The following is a 26,793-nucleotide window of genomic DNA, read 5'->3' as shown; positions in this document are numbered from 1 at the left end:
CTTTACTAGACCCTCTGACCCCTTTTATATCCGGAAGGTTGTTGGTGTCCTCCTTAGTGAATACCGAACCAAAGTACTTGTTCAATTGGTCTGTCATTTCTTTGTTCCCCGTTATGACTTCCCCTGATTCTGACTGCAGGGGACCTACGTTTGTCTTTACTAACCTTTTTCTCTTTACATACCTATAGAAACTTTTGCAATCCGCCTTAATGTTCCCTGCAAGCTTCTTCTCGTACTCCATTTTCCCTGCCCTAATTAAACCCTTTGTCCTCCTCTGCTGAGTTCTAAATTTCTCCCAGTCCCCGGATTCGCTGCTATTTCTGGCCAATTTGTATGCCACTTCCTTGGCTTTAATACTATCCCTAATTTCCCTTGATAGCCACGGTTGAGCCACCTTCCCTTTTTTATTTTTATGCCAGACAGGAATGTACAATTGTTGTAGTTCAGGACTTTTATTCCAGGCCTATCCTTGTCCTTATCTATAACCAACTTGAATCTTACTGAATTATGGTCACTGGCACCCAAGTTCTCTCCCACTAATACTCCTTCAACCTGCCCAGCTTCATTCCCCAAACTAATACAAGACCGCCCCACTCATGTTGGGCTTGCTACATACTGACTAAAAAAGTTCTCTTAAATGCATTTAAAGAATTCCGCACCCTCTATCCCCTTCACACTAAATTTGTCCCAATCAATATATGGATAGTTAAAATCCCCTGCTATTACTACCCTATGGATTTTGGACTTCACAGCAATTTGCCTACATATTTGCTCCTCTATCTCCCTCCCACTGTTTGGGGGTCTATAATACATGCCCAGCAGTGTGATCACCCCTTTTTTTATTTTTCAATTCGACCCATATGGCCTCATTTGATGATCCCTCTAACATATCATCCCTCCTGACTGCTGTAATAGTTTCTTTAATCAGTACCATGACCCCTCCCCTTTTTAACCCCCCTCTCTATTGTCATGTATGTATGCTTGGAGTTTCTAGCCACCAGGTGGCGCCACTGTCGGAGGTCATTGGGCTGTACGCACGTGTGTGCGGCCCAGGTATAAAAGGCAAGCCATCATATAATATAATCATTTTGGGCCCTAATAAAGCAAGCCAGGTTTGTACCTGTGTTAGTTTACAGTATTCAGTCTATCGAGTTATTACATGCATAACATTTGGCGACGAGGTAACATAAGAACCTTCGCATGCAAAAATGAGCACAATTGTAATTCTGGAGAGAGTCGTGGAGGGAGAGGACTGGGCAGATTTTGTAGCTCGCCTGGACCAGTACTTTGTGGCCAACAAAATGGAGGAACCCACTGATGCAGTTAGGTGCAGGGCGGTCTTCCTCATGGTTTGCGGTCCGAAAATCTATGGACTCATAAAGAATCTTCTCTCGTCTGCAAATCTAATGGCCAAGGACTATGAGCAATTGTGTGCTCTGGTACGTGACCATCTCAAACCAGAAGAAGGCTTCATCTTCTCACGACATCGATTCTACAAGCTCGTTCGTTCTGAGGGCCAGGATGTGTCGGAATTCGTTGCCGATCTAAGACGTCTAGCTGGACCGTGTAAGTTCAAAAACGCGTTGGGAGACATGCTGCAGGACGTCTTTGTAATCGGCATCAACCACGAGGTGATCCTATGTAAGCTACTGGCGGCGGAGGCGCTGGATTTAAACAAGGCCATCATGATTGCCCAAGCATGCTGGACGACGGACAAAAACTTAAAGCAGGTATCATCAAAAAATCGGAACTTGGCAAGTACTGTAAACAAGATTGTATCATTGTTCGGCAGAGCTGCATATGGCAGGGCCTACTCGACTGTGTATGCGAAACCTGTGGCTGCCCAAAGTCTGCCAACGGGAATGAATTCGATTTCACCGTGTTGGTGTTGTGGGGGCAATCATCAGCCTCATCAGTGTCTGTTTAAACAGTACATTTGTAAAGGCTGTTTGAGACTGGGGCATCTCCAGCGCATGTATCCACAACTGAGCAAGCGTGCTGCGACACACCACATGGAGGATGATGACCAGTATAGTGCGGATCCGGATATGCAGAGGAGGAAGTGTATGGATTGTATTCGTTCCTAACAAAGAGCCAACCGATAATTATTAATGTGAAACTTAAAGGTGTGCCGGTACCGAGGGAATTGGACACGGGTGCGAGTCAATGAATAATGAGCCAGAGGACATTCGACAAGCTGTGGGATACTAAGGCTGTGTCGCCTAAGCTGAGTCCAGTCAATGCCAAGTTGCATACGTACACTAAAGAACTCATAACGGTGATTGGCAGTGCAGTAGTCAAGGTGTCGTATAATGGTGCAGGTCATGATTTACCGGTATGGATTGTTCCAGGCAATGGTCCAACGCTGTTCAGCAGAAATTGGCTAGAAAAAATCAAAAGGAATTGGAACAATATCAAAGCGTTGTCGTCGGAGGATGATACTCCATGTACTCAAGTGTTGAGCAAGTTCCCCTCGCTGTTTGAACCAGGCATTGGCAATTTCACGGGAGCCAAGGGGCAGATCCACATGGACTCGGATGTAAGACCCGTCCATCATAAAGCTCGGGCGGTTCCGTACATGATGAGGGAGAAGGTCGAAATCGAACTGGACAGACTCCAGCGTAAAGGGGTCATATCACCGGTCAAATTTAACGAATGGGCCAGCCCCATTGTTCCTGTGTTGAAGAGTGATGGCACTGTCAGGATTTGTGGAGACTACAAGATTACGATCAACCGAGAAACAGGATCAATATCCATTACCGAAGGCTGATGATCTGTTGCAACACTAGTCGGGGGGAAGTCATTCATTAAACTGGATCTGATAACGGCCTACATGACACAGGAGCTGGTCGAGACGTCGAAGAAACTTACTTACATCAACACTCATAAAGGACTGTTTATCTGCAACATGTCAGCCATATTTCAGAGGAACATGGAGAGTCTACTGAAGTCCGTCCCTAGAACCGTCATGTTCCAAGATGACGTCTTGGTCACAGGTCGTGACACTTCCGAACATCTGAACAACCTGGAAGAGGTTCTACATCGGTTGGTCAAAGAGGGACTCGGACTGAAACGTTCTTCCTGGCACCAGAAGTTGAATTCCTGGGAGGAAAATTGCTGCTGATGGCATCAGGCCTACGCACTCGAAAATCAAGGCCATCAAAAATGCACCCAAGCCTCAGAATGTGACGGAGCTGTGTTTGTTCCTTGGTCTACTCAACTACTTCGGTAATTTCCGACCTAGATTGAGCACTTCATTAGAACCACTGCACATGCTGCTAAGAAAAGGCGACAACTGGGTTTGGGGTGTGTCTCAAGATGGAACTTTTGAGAAAGCTACTAATCTGCTTTGATCTAACAAGCTGCTGGTACATTATGATCTGTGTAAACATCTAGTATTGGCCTGTGATGCTTCATCATATGGAGTTGGTTGTGTACTCCAACAAGCTAATGAGTCGGGTCAACTACAACCTGTTGCGTATGCTTCTAAAAGTTTGTCAAAGGTGGAAAGAGCCTACAGCATGGTTGAAAAAGAAGCATTAGCCTGTGTGTATGGGGTTAAAAAGATGCATCAGTACCTGTTTGGTCTTTGGTTTGAACAGGAAACAGATCACAAGCCACTCATTTCATTGTTTTCGGAAAACAAAGATATAAATACCAATGCATCGTCCCGCATCCAGAGATGGGCGCTGACACTATCTGCCTATGATTATATCATTCACCATAGACCTGGCACCGAGAATTGTGCTGATGCACTGAGCCATCTGCCATTGCCCACACCGGAGGTGGGGACGCCACAATCTGCAGACCTACTGTTAGTTATGGATGTTTTTGAAAGTGAAGGAACCCCTGTCACAGCTCAACAAGTTAACCAGGACCCGATATTATCGGTTGTGAAACATTGTGTCCTTAGTGGTGATTGGTCTGCCATACCCAAGCAAAGGGGTGATGAGACCAAACCTTACAACCGTCGCAAAGACGAACTATCCATTCAGTCAGATTGTTTACTGTGGGCTAATTGTGATGTTATGCCTCAGAAAGGCAGAGAAAAATCTGTACATGACCTACATAGCACTCATCCCGGTATTGTCATGATGAAAGTCATTGCCAGGTCTCATGGATGGTGGCCTGGAATTGACTCTTATCTGGCATCATGTGTGCATCAGTAGAACACTTGCATGCAGCTCAGAAAAGCACCAGCGGAATCGCCACTGAGTCTGTGGTCGTGGCCATCTAAACCATGGTCCAGGATCCACATCGACTTTGCAGCTCCCTTCCTGGGAAAGATGTTTTTAGTTGTGGTGAATGCATATTCCATGTATAATCATGTCATCCAGTACATCCATTGAGAGCCTTCGTGTCATGTTTGCCACTCATGGTCTGCCCGACAACGTCGTAAGCGACAATTGACCTTGCTTCACTAGTCTGGAGTTTTAAGAGTTCATGAAACTCAATGGTATCAAACATGTGAGGTCAGCACCATTCAAACCCACATCTAATGGTCAAGCAGATCATGATGTCCAAACCATCAAGCAGAGTATGAAACTTGTAACTCAAGGTTCACTGCAGACTCGCTTGTCATGCAAGCGAGTTACAGGACCCCACAGGCTTACCAAGGACCCCCTTACTGAACTATTGATGAAGAGAGGTCTCAAGACCAAGTTCTCTCTTGTCCACCCTGATTTGAATGATCATGTTGAATACAGACGTCAAAGTCAGCAGTAGTAGCATGATCGCACTGCTGTGTCACGCGATATTTCTGTAACGATCCTGTGCATGTACTAAATTATGGTCAAGGTCCCAAGTGGATTGCCAGTACTGTTACGCCAAGGAGGGTAACAGAGTGTTTATCGTCAAGCTCAAGAATGTGCAAACATGCAGGAAACATGTTGATCAGATAAAGCTGCGGCACATGGATTAACCGGAACAGTCTGAGTAAGATACTATCAGTGACCAACCAACCTACCCTCAGTCATCAGAGAACTCCACTGTCATCAATGAATCTGGACTTTCAATCCCTGACATGGCCATTGCCACTCCCATCAGATCGGCTATCCAGCCCCCAGTCATAACAGACTGTTGTAGGAGGTAGGCACCTTTAGAATATACCAGAATACTAGGCATTAGGCACCTGCTAGATATATCTAAACGCATATAAGTTTAAAGTGGACACACACATAAAATGGCTGCCCAGGCATGATGGGAAATCAGGTAGTCAAGCTGTGAACTGATGAATGTTCAATGACCAAGCAATAACCCTGTGAGGCCCACTGTAGGAATGCCTGGGATGCGGGAAGACAGAGATAAGAAGGAAACCATCTCCTGTGAACCAGGTCATAAACCAATTAATTCCCCAGGAAGAAAGATAAGAGGGAAACCATCTCCTGTAAACAAGGTTATAAACCAATTATTTCTCCCAGATGAAAGAACTAGGGAGAGAACCTATAAAGTCATCGATCAGCCCAAGCTGACAATAACCGAACATATGGTTCCCGGGATAATAGGGGAATTCTATTGGGTTAAAAGAACCTATATGCAATCTATAATCGTTGTGATTGGCTTGTGTCCAGCCGTGATGGGCTGTGTAGCTGTAGTAAACTGTTTTGTAACTGTTGTGAAACATATAAAGGTGCATGTAACCCTTTGTTCTGTGGAGAGAAACCTGGATACGGTCCTGAGTGTTTCCTCCCCGTTGAGCGTAATAAAAGCTGCATCAGCATTGGAACCGACTCTGAGTGTTGAGTGATTCTTCTGAGAAAACACTAACGCTAACAATGGCGTAGTCGGCAGGATTTCCCGGAGTCGCTGGACGCCCTTGGAAAAAACCCGGGTGAGTAAAAAAAAAAACTATTTTTAAGTATAAAGGGTGCGGAAGGTGGAAGCTGGTTGATCGACATGAGGAGACGGTCTAATATCTCAAACGCCTAGCCTGAGCCTGAATTAAGAGGACTTTTGTCCCACGTGACGGCCAGGAACCAAGTAGGCGTAGGGAACACACTTAGACCGTGGGATCGTGATACCGAGAGACATCTTCCGGACCCAGTAGTGTAATTTGAAATACCCCGGGGTAGAACCAAGCGGTGTACAGCGGCTAACGGAATCCAAACCTGTGAACAGGGTCGGACCAACGGGCTGAGCGGTGGTAGGTAGTCGTTAAGGATACGTAGAGCACTGCGGGAATTGCTTAAACGCGTTTTTAAGAATTGTATAAGTTTGTGTAACAGCAGAACTTGTGACCTGACAGTAGCCAAGAGACAGTTTACTACAAGTCGCGCTAGAAAGAAAGCGGACCTCTGAGAGTAGATTCCTAACGGTACTAGTCCTACCCAGGAATGGCCATGAAAACAAGTAAACTCGAGTGGGGACCAGAAGTGTCGCTTACCCGCCACCTGGCGGAAAAACAAAAGAAGCTAATTGAAAAAATGATTAAAGCAGGGTGGAATCCTCAGGAATTAGTTATGTGAGGAATTATTTAGATAAAACTACGAATTCCCTGAAAGGTCATGGATCCAAAAATAGAGCCGGCCAAAACAAGAAGAGAGACTGTTGTAAATGTCTGATCGTTGAGTGAGAAGTGTCTGTGTGATTTTTGACTGCAGAATGAATTTTTTTTATGTTTTCATGTTCCGAAAGCCTGGTTGGAAGAGGAATGCAAGTGTCTGTTTATTTTAGAAACAGAGTGAAAGTCTTTTTTTAACCCTTTGTAATGTTGTCCTGTATGTGGGAAGTTTTAAGACATTTAAGTTAGAAACGCAGGTGTGGATTTATTCGGATGATAAGTTACGGAGCTAGGAAAATAAACAAAGAAAGAATAGGTTTGTTGAGCAAAATATTTATTTGACATGCTCACTTACTTGCCGAAAGAAAACATGCAATGATTGATTGGGTTGAAAGACATAAATTTAGTCTCGGAATGAGATAAAGAATGCTTTAAAAAAAAAAGAGCTTCTAAAAAAAAAAAGTTTTAAATAAAGATTGAAATTACAAAGTTTGAATTGGGATTTTGAGATATTCAGAGAAGGCACAGGAAATACTGAGGTGGATTTAAAAAAAAAAAGAAAAAGATTAAATTAAATCTGATCAGGTCAAACTCCTGGGCAAGTGGCGAGCTATCTGCGAAGGTGTAAAAGGAACTTTTGGAAAATGTTAAAAAACAGCAAGCTTTAGTAACGACTTTGAAACTGGAGCATTTTGAGATAACGAAAGGCAACACTCAAACTCTCAAAGCTGGACTCCATTCCAGTTATGGAGAAAAAGAAAAAGATAAAGACGCCACTTTGAAAGTAAACAAATGATTTTAAATTAACAACTTTATGGAGTTACGAACCCTCCGTGTAAAATTTGAAGAAAGGAAAAAAAGATGTAACGGACTAAATGGAAAAAGACATAACTTACTAAATACTAGTTGATGTTTGCTGTGAAAAAGATATTGGTTTAATTAGAAGAGAAAACAAAATTGGAATAAGTAAAAAACACTCTACATGGATTCGAATTTTCAATTATGAAAAAGTTTCAATGCAGTTTGAAAAGATTTCCAAAATGGACAGTGTTTATCAAAAATGTCCCGAACAGTCTAAACAAGCAGGAGGGTTTTGAAGATAACGAGGAGAAAGAGAGAAATTAAAAAAATACAGAATTGAATTTCAGTAAACAAAATTGCTATTGTATGTGTGGTCTTGTTTTAAAACAATTTAAAAAAAAAATTCTTTGGCAAGTACTTGAATTAGAAGTTAAGAAAACATTGGAGTTTACTCTAATAATTTATGCTGTTTTTAACGGATTCCTAATTTCGAAGCCAGTTTTGAAGGCACAAAGACTTTTTTTTTCAGATGATTACGTGAAGTCACGTAATGACATCAGGTCTTCTTACAAACCTGGAAAGGAGTTAACCCTTTCCATTGACAGCCGTTTTATACTGAACATTATTAATTTGGATTTCTTAATAGGAAAAAAAAAAGACTCACCTAACAGAGGAAACAAAAATAAAAACAGAACTAGCTTATGTAATAATACTTGCCTGATACAATAAAGAAATAGATATTCAATAAAACAAATTGAAGAGTTAAAAAAGCTAAGATAAACAGGCTGGAAGAGATAACAGGACTAGACGGATAGTGCAGTGCGCAGCCATAGCACCATCACCTCTGGCAATAGAGCCAATGTACCCCACGGTGGGTAGGTGTAGTCCACAAACCCAACCTAATGGTAAAGCAGACAGCGATGTTTGGAGGAATAGCTTTGGCCTTGGTCATAGGAGTTTGGGTAATATTTAAGTGGGTAAAGACACGGGCGCACGCCCTACAGATTCAGCTCGAAATGGTTCGATTATAACCTTGTCCTTCTGATTTTGCAGGGTGACAGGGACACTCGTAGAGCAAAAAACTTAACCCCTGGTGACGACCAGGCCGTCTGTTTAAAATTACAGATAATACTTACCGGAATGGGAATACGAACGGCGCTACTCGTAATATGGATAGCCCTGCGACATGCACGTACCCTGGGCAACACCGACGGACAGCAGAGCACGCTGGAAATAAACAACTATATGAACTATGGAGTCTTGTTTAATTTAACGGACGGAATGTGCATCCCAGCAGCCAAGGACTGGAGCAAGGACAGGACTTATTTTAATGCATGGTTACAAGTGAATCCTAATAAGAATCCTAATAAGAATAAGAGTATGTGTACAGTGCTCCACGGGTATAAGGAGCAGATGCATTAAACGGAGGGATGTCAAAGGGCCTGATGAATGTACTTTCGGCATAATTTGCGCGCCTCCGGGACAATCCCAGCAATCAGTCATCTGCAAGAAGGGAATGGGGCTGTGTGGGTATTACGAGGAGGCGGGGGCGGCTGCAATATCATTGTATGTATGTTTCTCACCCCCTCCGACACCGCGCCCCATAAGAATCACTACATTGCCCGAGGAACTGCCTTGCCCCATAACTACGAAGGGACCAGAGAATGGGATTGTAATGTACAGCGAGGGGGAACTGTTGTATGATAATGTTAGACATGAAATTGTGCCTGTTCTGATCAATATTTCAGGCATCCAGATGCCAGAATACTGTACAGAACAGTCAAGGAAGATGTACAATGTATTAAGTAAAGTTGTAATGCAGCAGGCTGCCGATGCAATGGGTGCCAGTAGGTTCCGGGGACAGGGGTTAGCCCCCAGGATGAAGAGGGAAATAGTTAATGATGTTGCTACCGTTTTCAATACAGGGACCTCCGTAGTGAACTCGATAGACATACAAGGATTAAATGAGAGGGTGGAACAGCTTAGAGGGGTGATGAAGGGGTTATTGGAGAGGGTGGAGCAAAACCAGGAAGACCAAGCCAACCTAGGAAAGGAGGGTGCCAAAATCCAGCTGGATGGCATCTCAGTCCTGGAAGCTCACGCCAGAACCATCAATCACCTCATTGATAGAGAACAGGAAGATTTAGCTCAGTTGGCTAACCAAAGGGGGACACTGGATAATTGTACTCTGAAGGGACTGACCAGAGTATACCCAGCAATTCCAGATTGCCAGATGGGTAGGACTACCGGGATAGGGACAGTCCTGATGATCCCTATAGTCACGCCGGACTCAGGGCCGTTCCCCCATACCAACGAGAGAATATCGGAATAATACGGGAAAATGTCTCCATACGCTACTACCTGACCACCACCTCTGCCGTTCGTCGAAACAACATACTTACCGGGATTTCCCTAGCAGATTGCAAGCAAAAGGGGGAAATCACAGTATGTCCTCACCCGGTGGGCAGAGGGGAGCGAGACGAGTGCGGGTTTAACCGAACCGACGGGTGTGTACTAGAAATAGTGCCCGCACACATGCACTTCGCGAGGGCAGGCTACGGAGGGAGGGGAAGATACTGCGTCTCTACCACAGAGCGTTCATACCGGTATAATGACCTGCAGTGCCCTATACCGCAGCCAAACTTTTGCTTTACACCACTACGACCTGTCGCGATCGGGCAAGCGCATATCACCCAGGTTAGGCGCCGGAAGTCCGAAGTTATCGAGGTAACCGATCAGCTCCATGATCATTTACAGGATTATGACGAGCCAGAGCAGGTCCCTATCCCACATCTAACCGAAGTATTACGAGAGTTGAGGCTCAGAGTGGGTCAATCTGTAAAACTATATCACCAACTGCAAACTAAAATCAAAGTACTGGAAGAAGATACCGAGGTAGACTTACAAAGTCAGAGTTGGTGGAGAAAGGTCTGGGACTGGGGAATAAATGTGAACATCCACCCATGGATTCGAATAATTTCACATATACTGGTCGGGATACAATTGATCTTAGCAATAACATGGGGCGTAATGGCCTGCCAGGCATGCAGACACCACGCACAACGAAGACGGACAAATCACCGTTCCCCGGATACTAAACAAGCCTGTTTTATAAGGGGGCAGGAGGATTTGGCCTTTGTCAATTCGATTTAAACAACCGGGACTCCTGAAACAGCGTGACTGGCCAGCACGTTGAGGCAGGGAGTACCGGGCCGTGCACAAAATCTAATAAAGGTCGAATGGTCGGTTAAAAGGGGACTAGGACTAGTCCCTTTACCGAAAGGGGGAGTTGTTGTAGGAGGTAGGCACCTTTAGAATATACCAGAATACTAGGCATTAGGCACCTGCTAGATATATCTAAACGCATATAAGTTTAAAGTGGACACACACATAAAATGGCTGCCCAGGCATGATGGGAAATCAGGTAGTCAAGCTGTGAACTGATGAACGTTCAATGACCAAGCAATAACCCTGTGAGGCCCACTGTAGGAATGCCTGGGATGCGGGAAGACAGAGATAAGAAGGAAACCATCTCCTGTGAACCAGGTCATAAACCAATTAATTCCCCAGGAAGAAAGATAAGAGGGAAACCATCTCCTGTAAACAAGGTTATAAACCAATTATTTCTCCCAGATGAAAGAACTAGGGAGAGAACCTATAAAGTCATCGATCAGCCCAAGCTGACAATAACCGAACATATGGTTCCCGGGATAATAGCGGAATTCTATTGGGTTAAAAGAACCTATATGCAATCTATAATCGTTGTGATTGGCTTGTGTCCAGCCGTGATGGGCTGTGTAGTTGTAGTAAACTGTTTTGTAACTGTTGTGAAACATATAAAGGTGCATGTAACCCTTTGTTCTATGGAGAGAAACCTGGATACGGTCCTGAGTGTTTCCTCCCCGCTGAGCGTAATAAAAGCTGCATCAGCATTGGAACCGACTCTGAGTGTTGAGTGATTCTTCTGAGAAAACACTAACGCTAACACAGACTCAGAACACTCGCCCAAGGCTGGAGTTGAACTGAGACGATCAACTCGGGAGCGGAAAAGCCCCGGACCGCCTCAATTTGTAAACAGACTGTCACTAATATCTTAAAGGGGGATATTGTCATGTATGTATGCTTGGGGTTACTAGCCACCAGGTGGCACCACTGTTGGAGGTCATTGGGCTATACGCACGTGTGTGCGGCAAAGGTAGAAAAGGCAAGCCATCATGTAATGTAATCACATTGGGCCCTAATAAAGCATACATAACATAAATACATACATAACATCAATCTTATCTAAAAATCTTGTAGCCAGGAATATTGATCTGCCAAACCTGCTCCTCTGACAGGACTGGACAGGTTAGATGCAGGAAGAATGTTCCCGATGTTGGGGAAGTCCAGAACCAGGGGACATAGTCTATGGATTAGGGGTAAGCCATTTAGGACTGAGATGAGGAGAAACTTCTTCACTCAGAGAGTTGTTAACTTGTGGAATTCCCTACCGCAGAGAGCTGTTGATGCCAGTTCATTGGATATATTCAAGGGGGAGTTAGATATGGCCCTTACGGCTAAAGGGATCAAGGGGTATGGAGAGAAAGCAGGAAAGGGGTACTGAGGTGAATGATCAGCCATGATCTTATTGAATGGTGGTGCAGGCTCGAAGGGCCGAATGGTCTACTCCTGCACCTATTTTCTATGTTTCTATGGGGCCAAGTTTCGGCCTGAGTTGCTCCTGTTTTTTTTAGAGCAACTGGTTTAGAATGGAGTATCTTAGAAATTGCAATTCTCGGCATTTAGTTTGCTCCAGTTCTAGTCAGTTGGCACAGTTTCACTTTGGAACAGAATTTTATTTTTAAAAGGGGGCGTGTCCGGCCACTTACGCCTGTTTTCAAAGTTTAGGCAGTGAAAACTTACTCCAAACTAATTTAGAATGGAGTAAGTGAAGATTTTTGTATGCTTGAAAAAACCTTGCCTACACTTTACAAATCAGGCGTAGGTTACAAATTAGGCATAGGGAACAAGGTGGGGCGGGGGAGGGGGTGGAAGGGAAGTAATTAAATTGTACAATCATTCAGCATTCATACTTATACAAATAAAGATCCAATCTGAATAAAAATTTAAAAAGAAAGCAAAGATTAAATATTCCATGTTCCTACCTGTGAGAAGCAGCAGCAGCCTTCGAGCTGCGGTGCTTCAGGCAGGCCTTCCATGTTGGAGACAGGGGTGGCATCAGTGTCTCAACGGCAGCCCGACAGCGGCAGCAAGCAGCCTTCGAGCTTGCGGTGCTTCAGGCAGGCCTTCCTTCCATCAGTGGCTGGATGGCAGCTGAAGAAACAACAAGCAGCCTTCGAGCTTGCGGTGCTTCAGGCAGGCCTTCCTTCCATCAGTGGCTGGACGGCAGCTGAAGAAACAACAAGCAGCCTTCGAGCTGCGAAGGGGACTGGGGCCATTCGGCCACGCGATAGGGGCGGCGTCAGTGGCTGGACGGCAAGCAAAGACACAGCAAGCAGCCTTTGAGCTGTGAGGGGGACTGAGGCCATTTGGACAGGGAGAGGCAGCCACATAGACACTTTTAAACTTAAATTTGCAGAATGTGCGCTGCATTGTCAACACCAAGTATTATGCAATGGTTTGCCATCAATTCACTGCATAGGGGAGAATTGATTAGAGCTCACCACACCAGGAACGCCATAGCCCGTAGGTTGATGGGCAGGAGACCTTACCCACGTCGACAATATCGAGCCAGGTGCTCGTACCTGGACATGAGCAAGGCTGATTGTGCCAAAAGGCTGTGTTTCCGCAAAAAAGTTGTCGCTGAGATCTGTGATATGCCGAGAGCAGATTTGCAGCCCAGAAGCAGAATGCCAACTGCCCTGTCTGTTGCAGTGAAGGTAACAGCTGCACTTTCTTTCTATGCCTCGGGATCGTTTCAGGCTACAACTGTAGATGTGTGTGCCATCTCTCAACGTGCAATACATGCCTGCATTTACCAGGTCACGGCTGCACTGTATGCGTGAACGAATGACTTCATCAATTTCCCAATGACCGCACAAGCAATGCATGAGAGGGCTGTGGGCTTCTTCAGGATTGCTGGCTTCCCAAAGGTACAGTGCTGCATTGATTGTACCCACATAGCCTTGCGAGCACCTGTGGAGGAATCTGAGCAGTACCGAAATAGGAAAGGTTTCCACTCTATCAATGTGTAGCTCGTGTGTGACGACAAGCAGCGCATCAAGACAGAAAGGAGATGAGGAAAAGTGGAGGGCAGAGAAACCAAAGGCAAAGAACAAAAAGGGCCACTGTACAGCAAAATTCTAAAAGGACAGAGGGTGTTAAAAAAACAAGCCTAAAGGCTTTGTGTCTTAATGCAAGGAGTATCCGCAATAAGGTGGATGAATTAACTGTGCAAATAGATGTTAACAAATATGATGTGATTGGGATTACGGAGACGTGGCTCCAGGATGATCAGGGCTCGGAACTCAATATCCAGGGGTATTCAACATTCAGGAAGGATAGAATAAAAGGAAAAGGAGGTGGGGTAGCATTGCTGGTTAAGGAGGAGATTAAGGCAATAGTTAGGAAGGACATTAGCTTGGATGATGTGGAATCTATATGGGTAGAGCTGCAGAACACCAAAGGGCAAAAAACGTTAGTGGGAGTTGTGTACAGACCTCCAAACAGTAGTAGTGATGTTGGGGAGGGCATCAAACAGGAAATTAGGGGTGCGTGCAATAAAGATGCAGCAGTTATAATGGGTGACTTTAATATGCACATAGATTGGGCTAACCAAACTGGAAGCAATACGGTGGAGGAGGATTTCCTGGAGTGCATAAGGGATGGTTTTTTTAGACCAATATGTCGAGGAACCAACTAGGGGGGAGGCCATCTTAGACTGGGTGTTATGTAATGAGAGAGGATTAATTAGCAGTCTTGTTGTGCGAGGCCCCTTGGGGAAGAGTGACCATAATATGGTGGAATTCTGCATTGGGATAGAGAATGAAACAGTTAATTCAGAGACCATGGTCCAGAACTTAAAGAAGGCTAACTTTGAAGGTATGAGGCGTGAATTGGCTGGGATGGATTGGCGAATGATACTTAAGGGGTTGACTGTGGATGGGCAATGGCAGACATTTAGAGACCGCATGGATGAACTACAACAATTGTACATTCCTGTCTGGCATAAAAATAAAAAAGGGAAGGTGGCTCAACCGTGGCTATCAAGGGAAATCAGGGATAGTATTAAAGCCAAGGAAGTGGCATAAAAATTGGCCAGAAATAGCAGCGAACCTGGGGACTGGGAGAAATTTAGAACTCAGCAGAGGAGGACAAAGGGTTTGATTAGGGCAGGGAAAATGGAGTATGAGAAGAAGCTTGCAGGGAACATTAAGACGGATTGCAAAAGTTTCTATAGATATGTAAAGAGAAAAAGGTTAGTAAAGACAAACGTAGGTCCCCTGCAGTCAGAATCAGGGGAAGTCATAACGGGGAACAAAGAAATGGCGGACCAATTGAACAAGTACTTTGGTTCGGTATTCACGAAGGAGGACATGAACAACCTTCCGGTTATAAAAGGGATCGGGGGGTCTAGTAAGGAGGAGGAACTGAGGGAAATCCTTATTAGCCGGGAAATTGTGTTGGGGAAATTGATGGGATTGAAGGCCGATAAATCCCCAGGGCCTGATGGACTGCATCCCAGAGTACTTAAGGAGGTGGCCTTGGAAATAGTGGATGCGTTGACAGTCATTTTCCAACATTCCATTGACTCTGGATCAGTTCCTATGGAGTGGAGGGTAGCCAATGTAACCCCACTTTTTAAAAAAGGAGGGAGAGAGAAAACAGGGAATTATAGACCGATCAGCCTGACATCGGTAGTGGGTAAAATGATGGAATCAATTATTAAGGATGTCATAGCAGTGCATTTGGAAAGAGGTGACATGATAGGTCCAAGTCAGCATGGATTTGTGAAAGGGAAATCATGCTTGACAAATCTTCTGGAATTTTTTGAGGATGTTTCCAGTAGAGTGGATAAGGGAGAACCAGTTGATGTGGTATATTTGGACTTTCAGAAGGCGTTCGACAAGGTCCCACACAAGAGATTGATGTGCAAAGTTAGAGCACATGGGATTGGGGGTAGTGTGCTGACATGGATTGAGAACTGGTTGTCAGACAGGAAGCAAAGAGTAGGAGTAAATGGGTACTTTTCAGAATGGCAGGCAGTGACTAGTGGGGTACCGCAAGGTTCTGTGCTGGGGCCCCAGCTGTTTACAATGTATATTAATGATTTAGATGAGGGGATTAAATGTAGTATCTCCAAATTTGCGGATGACACTAAGTTGGGTGGCAGTGTGAGCTGCGAGGAGGATGCTGTGAGGCTGCAGAGCGACTTGGATAGGTTAGGTGAGTGGGCAAATGCATGGCAGATGAAGTATAATGTGGATAAATGTGAGGTTATCCACTTTGGTGGTAAAAACAGAGAGACAGACTATTATCTGAATGGTGACAGATTAGGAAAAGGGGAGGTGCAAAGAGACCTGGGTGTCATGGTACATCAGTCATTGAAGGTTGGCATGCAGGTGCAGCAGGCGGTTAAGAAAGCAAATGGCATGTTGGCCTTCATAGCAAGGGGATTTGAGTACAGGGGCAGGGAGGTGTTGCTACAGTTGTACAGGGCATTGGTGAGGCCACACCTGGAGTATTGTGTACAGTTTTGGTCTCCTAACCTGAGGAAGGACATTCTTGCTATTGAGGGAGTGCAGCGAAGGTTCACCAGACTGTTTCCCGGGATGGCGGGACTGACCTATCAAGAAAGACTGGATCAACTGGGCTTGTATTCACTGGAGTTCAGAAGAATGAGAGGGGACCTCATAGAAACATTTAAAATTCTGACGGGGTTAGACAGGTTAGATGCAGGAAGAATGTTCCCAATGTTGGGGAAGTCCAGAACCAGAGGTCACAGTCTAAGGATAAGGGGTAAGCCATTTAGGACCGAGATGCGGAGGAACTTCTTCACCCAGAGAGTGGTGAACCTGTGGAATTCTCTACCACAGAAAGTTGTTGAGGCCAATTCACTAAATATATTCAAAAAGGAGTTAGATGAGGTCCTTACTACTAGGGGGATCAAGGGGTATGGTGAGAAAGCAGGAATGGGGTACTGAAGTTGAATGTTCAGCCATGAACTCATTGAATGGCGGTGCAGGCTAGAAGGGCCGAATGGCCTACTCCTGCACCTATTTTCTATGTTTCTATGTTTCTATGATGCGAGATACCCTGGCAGCACCCACGATGCGTTCATCCTACGCGACAGCGTTCTATCTGACATGTTTGAGCAGCAGCCAGAAGGGCAGAGCTGGCTACTGGGAGACAAAGGGTACGGCCTGGCCACCTGGCTCATGACACCCCTACGCGTGATATGGACAGAAGCTGACCGTCAATACAACATGGCGCACATTGCGACGCACAGCATCATTGAGAGGACCATTGGCACATTGAAACAGCGATTCCGATGCCCGGACCATTCTGGAAGACACTTGCTATACTCTCCTCAGATTGTTGGTCACTTCACTGTTGTGTGCTGCATGCTTCATAACTTAGCCATCATGAGGCAGCAGGAGCTGGTAGTGGAACCAGAAGATCTACGTGAGGGTCCAGTGCATGATGATAATATTACGGAACAGCAGGATGTGGATGATGACGACGATCAGGAAAGCATGTAAGTGCCTGATGCCGGAGCACAAGGTCAGAGGAGGGCCGTCCATCGTGCCCCTTTAACGATTGCTCGAGCCTTGCGCCAGCAGCTCATCCGTAAACGCTTCAATTACTGATGCCTGAGGGCTCTGCGACCACTGTTGCGCATGGACATGTTTATTCTTTGCAGTTGTTCCTACGTTGTGTTGTGTTAATGGAACATGAAACAGTTTTAATGAAAAAATATTTTATTGAAAAGTTAACGTCACTGTAATAAAATATTTGTTGTATCAAACTATACTTTGTAATATGACTCTTGAAGATCACTTAAAAACTTTAAGATCACTTATAAACTTGTAAAGTTACAAAAGTTACAAAACAACCTCAATGTGAAAAATCTTACACTCTTAGGATCATTTAAACTTCAAGATCACTTTTTAGATGCAAAATTAAATAAGTTACAGAATGTGAGTGCACTTACACTATAAGATCACTTAAAAACCCTAAGATCACTTATAAGTTGTAAAGTTACAAAACTTACAAAACAATTTCAATTTGAAAAACGCTACTACAGCTACATCAAGAACAAGAACAAAAGCAGCAAAGAAAGGCTGCAACCATCTCTCATCCATATCTCAGTGAATGTTCACTTCTTCATGGGGGTGTCATTTGATTGGCTGGGCTGTGTGCCCTTATTATTGCAGCAGCTACCTCAACCAGGCCCTCCCTGATGGCCTGTGCCGTAATTTGCATGCCCTCCCTGACAGCTTGTGCCGTCGATTGCACTCCCTCGGACATTCCCTCCCTAAATTCCCGTGTCATTACTGCTATTTCTCCCGTCAGGACCGTCAACTCTTCACCCACTGCACTGACGCTACCGATGAGTGATCGGGTAAGCTCATTGGTCTCCATACCCAATGCCACAACCTGAGCCGCATCTGTTGCACTCTGCATCTCAGGAGAGAATGTCTCCAATCTCCTTCTCTGCCTGGGTCTGCCTCGTGCCACCACTACACTGGGAGGCAAGGGCATGGACGGTGGGACGGTCGGTGTTGCAAGCAGCACCACTACACAGGGAAGCACAGGCAAGGATGGTGGAACGCTCGGTGTTCCAGATGGCAGAACTAGAGGGAGAGGCTCGGGCTGGGATGGTGGGACGCTCTGTGTTGCAGATGGTAGTACTAGAGAGAGAGGCTCGGGCTGGGATGGTAGGACGCTCGGTGTTCCAGATGGCAACACTCAAGTGCGAGCCGTGGGTTGGGATGGTGGGTGAATGGATATAAACTGCTCCATGATATCAGCAGCAACACTGGGACCCGCAACGCCGGAATCAAAACCATGGAAGGTGGAACCAGAACCTATGCGAGTGGGAGGCGCAGCTCAGACGGTGGTGCACTGACTGTAAACTGCTGCATTACACCAGCAGCACCACTGGGACCTGCAACATCGGAATCAAAACCATGGAAGGTAGAACCGAAACCTATGCTCAGGGTTGAAACTCTGATGCCCCTTGATGGGGGCTCATAAACATTAAATTGGAAGCTCTTCCCTGCAGACATTTCAGTCATCGCTGCCATCATCCAGTCTGGTTCGTCCGCAGCTGGTTGTACTGGTCCTTGTTCTGTACCCTCAGGATCCTCAGGGTTGGCAGCAGCAGCAGCAGCATCATCATCATCATGATGTTCTGCAAAATACATCAGAACAGTCAAATGTTTAACAGCAAGGCAGGGGGCCGGATGGGTAGCATGAGTACTCTCACACATAGCAGGCCTGGCAGCAGGTTGATTTAAAGGGCCAAGTTCCATTTTCAGGACTTACCCTCTTCCTCGTGTGCGGGCCCAGCTTGTGCTGTACTGATTGCTTTTCTCCATGCACGACTCATCATAGCAGCTACCCTTTGTTCCAAGGGTGTCAGTGGATGCAGATTGGGCGTGCCTCCTCCTGTTCGAGTTGCCTTCCTTTTGTTGTGGGCCAATTTCTTCTGCAAAGAGTAAAATATAACTTTTTACAGAGTGTGTCAGTCTGCAAGGTGGGACATACAGATAGCCAGGTTACAATTACGGTTACTAATACGTCCTTACTATACAGTATAAATGCACACGAGGCACATGCTTGAGAGAAGGTCAGTCTGTGACCTGTCCTTTATTCCTTAGCACTCAAGTGCAGGAAGTGGGTGGAGCTTCCCCTTTTATATCTGAAGGTCCAGGTTCGGAGTGTCTCCCACATGTTCACCACCTAGTGGTCATTGTTCTCACAGTGCACAACTTAGGTCAGATTATACATGGGTTACAATGCTGGTTGAATACATGACAGTTACATTAAAAATGGAAAATATTACTTACACTAACTACTTGACCAAGGTCGTGCCATTTCTTTTTACACTGGCTTCCAGATCTCCTGGTATGCACCACTGCGCAGTAATCTTCTGCAACTTGGTTCCAGCGTTTCTTCATTTCTTTTGGTGGCACTTTTATGCGACCTCTGTTGCTGGTATCTAGCTCCTGCCATCTCTGCTCAATTACGTTGACTAATATCTCCACTTCTTCATGCAAGAAATTGTTTGTTCTTGGTGGACGTTGATCCATTGCAAAGTTGAATTGGCACTCTTATTTCTCAAAACACACAGTCCTTAATTTGCATGCACCAATGCAGCACCTGTTCTGCAAGTTTAGCAGTGAAAAGCTGCACTCACTGATTTCAGCAGGTGATTTATTCAACAGTGCTGCTAAAAGCGCTCCTTCACACACAAAAATATCACTAAAATTAAATCACCAGTTTTTCCAGGGGTCCACGAGACAAATCTTCACTTTTCCTCTAGTCCCTTTAAAAATGGCTGAGTGCCAATGTTTATTTCCCACTGCGCTTGCGCGCACGCTCCAACGCGCACGCGCAGGGTTGCCGCCACGACGTTGCCTTATTTAAATTAGGCTCGTCCCCCACTGCTTGTAGAATCGGCGCGAGTGTCTGGCTCCGCCCCCCCCCGCTGTTTTGTGCGCGCCGCGCCAAGCTGCTGAAGACCTCCGAGGAGCTGGAGAATATCGGAGTTTTTTTTCGGCACACTTTCCAGCGTGAAAAACGGGCTTCCAGCTTGGGGCTGCGCCGATTTAGGCGCGGCTCGAAACTTGGGCCCACAGTTTCTATGTTTCAGCCATGTTTCTGTAATGGCTATAATGTCATACTCCCAAGTGTCATCTGTGCTCTTAGCTCATCTGCCGTAAAATGAAAGAAAACTGTTTCTAATAACTGATATCTATCTTTCAGGCTCATAATCCTGGAATCACAGAGAGATGCACTAAAAACTGTCTGCTCATTGGTAAATAAAAAACACAAGATTGTGTAAGTAGTTCATTAGTTTGCTATAGAATGCCTGACTGCCACATCTCCTTGTGGACTACTGTGACTTTTCAACCAACTCCTTACCTGCTTACAGTGAATTTAATTTTTCCGTAATAAAACATGTTAAATGCAAACAGGATGTACATAATGTGAAACATATAGAAATTTATATTCTGTATACTTACCGGAGAGATAAAGATTTAAAAGATAAGGAGGTATATTTTCCTGTGGTCACTAATGACAGTGATAAAGCTTGTGCAAGTGTAAAATGGGTTTCCCTTAAAATGTATCTGCAAGTGTAAGAGCAGTATTATCTCCCTCATTTTTTATCTTGCATTATCTCCTTGATTAAAATGCAAATATTGAAAAAATATTATCCGCAACAGTTGCTGGCTGGGGCTAAGGTTGCTGTGTACAAAAGATAATTTGAGATGTTGATGATATGTCTCATGGTCACTGATGCCTCCTGGAACTCATTTTGATTGCTTTCATTTTCATATGACCGTATGCAAAATAAGGACAAATTTATAAAAAAGAGACTGGGCAGGAAAGTTTTCCTCCATTATTCAGTCTGGGAAAAAAATGCTCTCAAAATATTTTGCCATGTAAGTGCTCATCATTTCCTGTGCAAATGCGATATTGACGATGAAAATTTCTGCAGTGCTTAGGCACATCAGAAAATGGATGTCTAATTTTACCTAAAGTGGGAGTGCTTTGTATTAGCTCCTCTTGGTCGACTGTGCATAGGAGGAAAGGAAGGAATGAGCAACCACGAGAACTCTGCTGCATATGTTGCATCTTAATGACTTGGGTCAGCTTTAATTTTTAAAAAGAATTAATTAATTATGCTGGCTATATGACCGGAAAAGTAATGTCATTGGATTGTCATCTATTTTATTTCTTTTTGACATGTAAACCTTTACACTTTTTTGCATTGAGTATCATCTGCCATTGTTCTGCTCACTTACATAGCTTGTCCGTCTCATTTTGCAACTTTGGGGAATGCTCTTCCAATTCTCCTGTCCCACACAGATTGGTAATCAATTGGTGACCACTTTTCATTGAGTTTCTGAATCCAGGTCGTTTATCTAAACTGGAAACAGTAGTGGTCTCAACACCAAGCTTTGATGCACCAAACTCAGTACTCCCCACTGCCCCACTCCGCACACCCTCCCCATCATCCCGCTACTCACATCCTCCCCACACCCTCACCATCATCTCGCTACTCACATCCTCCACACACCCTCACCATCATCTCGCTACTCACATCCTCCCCACACCCTCCCTACAGCCCCACTCTCCACAACCTTCACACCGCCCCTCCCCTCACCCCCCCTGCTCCCCAAGCCCCACTCCCCACACCCTCCCCTCATCCCTCCCCGCACCCCACACCCTCCCCGTGGCCCCACTCCCCACACCCTCCCCACACACTCCCCACACCTTCCCCACCGCCCCACTCCCCACATCCTCCCCACCACCCCACTCCCTACACTCTCCCCACCGCCCCGCTCCCCACACCCTCCCCACTGCCCAACTCCCCACACCCTCCCCACACCTTCCCCACACCCTCCCCATACCCTCCCCACGGCCGCACTCCCCACATCATCCCCATCATCCCGCTGCTCACACCCTCCCCACACCCTCCCCTCACCCCCCCCGCACCCCACACCCTCTCCATCACCCTGCTCCTCACACCCTCCCCACACACTCCCCATAGCCCCACTCCCCACACCTTCCCCACGGCCCCACTCCCCACACCCTCCCCGTGGCCCCACTCCCCACACACTCCCCACCACCCCACTCCCCACACCTTCCCCACCGCCCCACTCCCCACATCCTCCCCACTGCCCCACTCCCCACACCCTCCCCGTGACCCCACTCCCCACACCCTCCCCACCGCCCCACTCCCCACACCCTCCCCACCGCCCCACTCCCCACACCCTCCCCACCGTCCCACTCCCCACACCTTCCCCACTGCCCCACTCCCCACACCCTCCTCGTGGCCCCACTCCCCACACCCTCTCCACCGCCCCACTCCCCACACCCACTCACCGCCTCACTCCCCACACCCTCCCCACTGCCCCACTCCCCACACCCTCCCCGTGGCCCCACTCCCCACACCCTCCCCACTGCCCCACTCCCCACACCTTTCCCACTGCCCCACTCCCCACATCCTCCCCGTGGCCCCACTCCCCACACCCTCCCCACTGCCCCACTCCCCACATCATCCCCACCACCCCACTCCCCACACCCTCCCTACGGCTCCACTCCCCACACCCTCCCCGTGGCCCCACTCCCCACACCCTCCCCACGGCCCCACTCCCCACACCCTCCCCACGGCCCCACTCCCCACACCCTCCCCACAGCCCCACTCCCCACACCCTCCCCACTGCCCCACTCCCCATATCCTCCCCATGGCCCCACTCCCCACACCCTCCCCACGGCCCCACTCCCCACACTCTCCCCGTGGCCCCATTCCCCACACCCTCCCAACCGCCCCACTCCCCACACCTTCCCCACCGCCCCACTCCCCACATCCTCCCCACTGCCCCACTCCCCACACCCTCCCCGTGGCCCCACTCCCCACACCCTCCCCACTGCCCCACTCCCCACACCCTCCCCACCGCCCCACTCCCCACACCTTCCCCACCACTCCACTCCCCACATCCTCCCCACTGCCCCACTCCTCACACCCTCCCCGTGGCCCCACTCCCCACATCCTCCCCACTGCCCCACTCCCCACACCCTCCCCGTGGCCCCACTCCCCACACCCTCCCCACTGCCCCACTCCCCACACCTTCCCCACTGCCGCACTCCCCACACCCTCCCCGTGGCCCCACTCCCCACACCCTCCCCACCGCCCCACTCCCCACACCTTCCCCACCGCCCCACTCCCCACATCCTCCCCACTGCCCCACTCCCCACACCCTCCCCGTGGCCCCACTCCCCACACCCTCCCCACCGCCCCACTCCCCACACCCTCCCCACCGCCCCACTCCCCACACCTTCCCCACCGCCCCACTCCCCACATCCTCCCCACTGCCCCACTCCCCACACCCTCCCCGTGGCCCCACTCCCCACACCCTCCCCACCCCCCCACTCCCCACACCCTCCCCGTGGCCCCACTCCCCACACCCTCCCCACCGCCCCACTCCCCACACCCTCCCCACCGTCCCACTCCCCACACCTTCCCCACTGCCCCACTCCCCACACCCTCCCCACCGCCCCACTCCCCACACCCTCCCCACCGTCCCACTCCCCACACCTTCCCCACTGCCCCACTCCCCACATCCTCCTCGTGGCCCCACTCCCCACACCTTCCCCACTGCCCCACTCCCCTCACCCCCCCCGCACCCCACACCCTCTCCATCACCCTGCTCCTCACACCCTCCCCACACACTCCCCATAGCGCCACTCCCCACACCCTCCCCACGGCCCCACTCCCCACACCCTCCCCGTGGCCCCACTCCCCACACACTCCCCACCGCCCCACTCCCCACACCTTCCCCACCGCCCCACTCCCCACATCCTCCCCACTGCCCCACTCCCCACACCCTCCCCGTGGCCCCACTCCCCACACCCTCCCCACCGCCCCACTCCCCACACCCTCCCCACCGTCCCACTCCCCACACCTTCCCCACTGCCCCACTCCCCACACTCTCCTCGTGGCCCCACTCCCCACACCTCCCCACCGCCCCACTCCCCACACCCACTCACCGCCTCACTCCCCACACCCTCCCCACTGCCCCACTCCCCACACCCTCCCCGTGGCCCCACTCCCCACACCCTCCCCACCGCCCCACTCCCCACACCCTCCCCGTGGCCCCACTCCCCACACACTCCCCACCGCCCCACTCCCCACACCTTCCCCACCGCCCTACTCCCCACATCCTCCCCACTGCCCCACTCCTCACACCCTCCCCGTGGCCCCACTCCCCACACCCTCCCCACCGCCCCACTCCCCACACCCTCCCCGTGGCCCCACTCCCCACACCCTCCCCACCGCCCCACTCCCCACACCCTCCCCGTGGCCCCACTCCCCACACCCTCCCCACCGTCCCACTCCCCACACCTTCCCCACTGCCCCACTCCCCACACCCTCCTCATGGCCCCACTCCCCACACCTTCCCCACCGCCCTACTCCCCACATCCTCCCCACTGCCCCACTCCTCACACCCTCCCCGTGGCCCCACTCCCCACACCCTCCCCACCGCCCCACTCCCCACACCCTCCCCGTGGCCCCACTCCCCACACCCTCCCCACCGCCCCACTCCCCACACCCTCCCCGTGGCCCCACTCCCCACACCCTCCCCACCGTCCCACTCCCCACACCTTCCCCACTGCCCCACTCCCCACACCCTCCCCGTGGCCCCACTCCCCACACCCTCCCCACCGCCGCACTCCCCACACCCTCCCCACCGCCCCACTCCCCACACCTTCCCCACCGCCCCACTCCCCACATCCTCCCCACTGCCCCACTCCCCACACCCTCCCCGTGGCCCCACTCCCCACACCCTCCCCACCCCCCACTCCCCACACCCTCCCCGTGGCCCCACTCCCCACACCCTCCCCACCGCCCCACTCCCCACACCCTCCCCACCGTCCCACTCCCCACACCTTCCCCACTGCCCCACTCCCCACATCCTCCCCGTGGCCCCACTCCCCACACCCTCCCCACCGCCCCACTCCCCACACCCTCCCCACCGTCCCACTCCCCACACCTTCCCCACTGCCCCACTCCCCACATCCTCCTCGTGGCCCCACTCCCCACACCTTCCCCACTGCCCCACTCCCCTCACCCCCCCCGCACCCCACACCCTCTCCATCACCCTGCTCCTCACACCCTCCCCACACACTCCCCATAGCGCCACTCCCCACACCCTCCCCACGGCCCCACTCCCCACACCCTCCCCGTGGCCCCACTCCCCACACACTCCCCACCGCCCCACTCCCCACACCTTCCCCACCGCCCCACTCCCCACATCCTCCCCACTGCCCCACTCCCCACACCCTCCCCGTGGCCCCACTCCCCACACCCTCCCCACCGCCCCACTCCCCACACCCTCCCCACCGTCCCACTCCCCACACCTTCCCCACTGCCCCACTCCCCACACCCTCCTCGTGGCCCCACTCCCCACACCCTCCCCACCGCCCCACTCCCCACACCCACTCACCGCCTCACTCCCCACACACTCCCCACTGCCCCACTCCCCACACCCTCCCCGTGGCCCCACTCCCCACACCCTCCCCACCGCCCCACTCCCCACACCTTCCCCACCGCCCTACACCCCACATCCTCCCCACTGCCCCACTCCCCACACCCTCCCCATGGCCCTACTCCCCACACCCTCCCCACCGCCCCACTCCCCACACCCTCCCCACCGCCCCACTCCCCACACCTTCCCCACCGCCCCACTCCCCACATCCTCCCCACTGCCCCACTCCCCACACCCTCCCCGTGGCCCCACTCCCCACACCCTCCCCACCGCCCCACTCCCCACACCCTCCCCACCGTCCCATTCCCCACATCTTCCCCACTGCCCCACTCCCCACACCCTCCTCGTGGCCCCACTCCCCACACCCTCCCCACCGCCCCACTCCCCACACCCACTCACCGCCTCACTCCCCACACCCTCCCCACTGCCCCACTCCCCACACCCTCCCCGTGGCCCCACTCCCCACACACTCCCCACCGCCCCACTCCCCACACCTTCCCCACCGCCCTACTCCCCACATCCTCCCCACTGCCCCACTCCCCACACCCTCCCCGTGGCCCCACTCCCCACACCCTCCCCACCGCCCCACTCCCCACACCCTCCCCACCGCCCCACTCCCCACACCTTCCCCACCGCCCCACTCCCCACACCCTCCCCGTGGCCCCACTCCCCACACCCTCCCCACCGCCCCACTCCCAACACCCTCCCCACTGCCCCACTCCCCACACCTTCCCCACTGCCCCACTCCCCACACCCTCCCCGTGGCCCCACTCCCCACACCCTCCCCACTGCCCCACTCCCCACATCATCCCCACCACCCCACTCCCCACACCCTCCCTACGGCCCCACTCCCCACACCCTCCCCGTGGCCCCACTCCCCACACCCTCCCCACGGCCCCACTCCCCACACCCTCCCCGTGGCCCCACTCCCCACACCCTCCCCACCGCCCCACTCCCCACACCCTCCCCACCGTCCCATTCCCCACATCTTCCCCACTGCCCCACTCCCCACACCCTCCTCGTGGCCCCACTCCCCACACCCTCCCCACCGCCCCACTCCCCACACCCACTCACCGCCTCACTCCCCACACCCTCCCCACTGCCCCACTCCCCACACCCTCCCCGTGGCCCCACTCCCCACACACTCCCCACCGCCCCACTCCCCACACCTTCCCCACCGCCCTACTCCCCACATCCTCCCCACTGCCCCACTCCCCACACCCTCCCCGTGGCCCCACTCCCCACACCCTCCCCACCGCCCCACTCCCC

The sequence above is a fragment of the Pristiophorus japonicus genome, chromosome 7 (assembly GCF_044704955.1).
Source record: "Pristiophorus japonicus isolate sPriJap1 chromosome 7, sPriJap1.hap1, whole genome shotgun sequence".
Lineage (NCBI taxonomy): Eukaryota > Metazoa > Chordata > Chondrichthyes > Pristiophoridae > Pristiophorus > Pristiophorus japonicus.
This window is presented reverse-complemented; position numbering follows the sequence as displayed.